Source organism: Stomoxys calcitrans, chromosome 5, assembly GCF_963082655.1.
Source record: "Stomoxys calcitrans chromosome 5, idStoCalc2.1, whole genome shotgun sequence".
NCBI lineage: Eukaryota > Metazoa > Arthropoda > Insecta > Diptera > Muscidae > Stomoxys > Stomoxys calcitrans.
The window spans coordinates 80,945,239-80,946,136 of NC_081556.1; positions in this window are offsets into that span (position 1 = coordinate 80,945,239).

Consider the following 898-nt stretch of genomic DNA (forward strand, 5'->3'; position numbering starts at 1 on the left):
TTAAATTATCGTTCTACCTACGACTGTGCATCTAAACTTCTTATGACTCGATACTTACTGGCATAAACTGTATCTTATTGAAAAAGCGTATCTTTATGCAATGGCACGAATACCGCATTATAATGGCTTAGGAACAAAGTGAGGCCTTTAATAGCATACGGGTTGGACATCTATTAATTTACCTTGGTCATGTTGATAAAAATTGTTGTAAATTTCAGAGCAGTAAGATAGACGTCAAATCGGACGTCACACTTTGTTTCATACTTGTCTAGGTGTTGGAAATGAAAACAAATCGTTACATGAACCATTTCAAGCATAATCGGATAATAATTGTACCACTCATTGGTTCAAGAAGTCAACTCGGAAAATCCGTCTTTTGCTCACTTTTGACATTTCTCTTCTACAAGGTTTGCTACAGGATACTCTAATAAGGTAAAGTCATGCGAACAGCTGACTACAATTTTATAGTTTTGTTTTGATTTTGCAGTAAATCTAAATGTAATATTTTTCCAAAATCTTAAAAAGATATTCTATTTGATCCGATATTCCACACATAAGCAACAAAACAGTGGTATAATGATGAAAATACAAATATTGGGTTGCCCAAAAAGTAATTGCGGATTTTTTAAAAGATACTAAATGCATTTTTAATAAAACTTAGAATGAAATTTAATCAAATATACTTTTTTACACTTTTTTTCTAAAGCAAGCTAAAAGTAACAGCTGATAACTGACAGAAGAAAGAATGCATTTACAGAGTCACAAGCTGTGAAAAAATTTGTCAACGTCGACTATATGAAAAATCCGCAATTACTTTTTGGGCAACCCAATATAAAACACATTTATAGAGGATTAGTTGTAAAACAAGGTTTATTTCTAAAACCACGTTGACATTTCA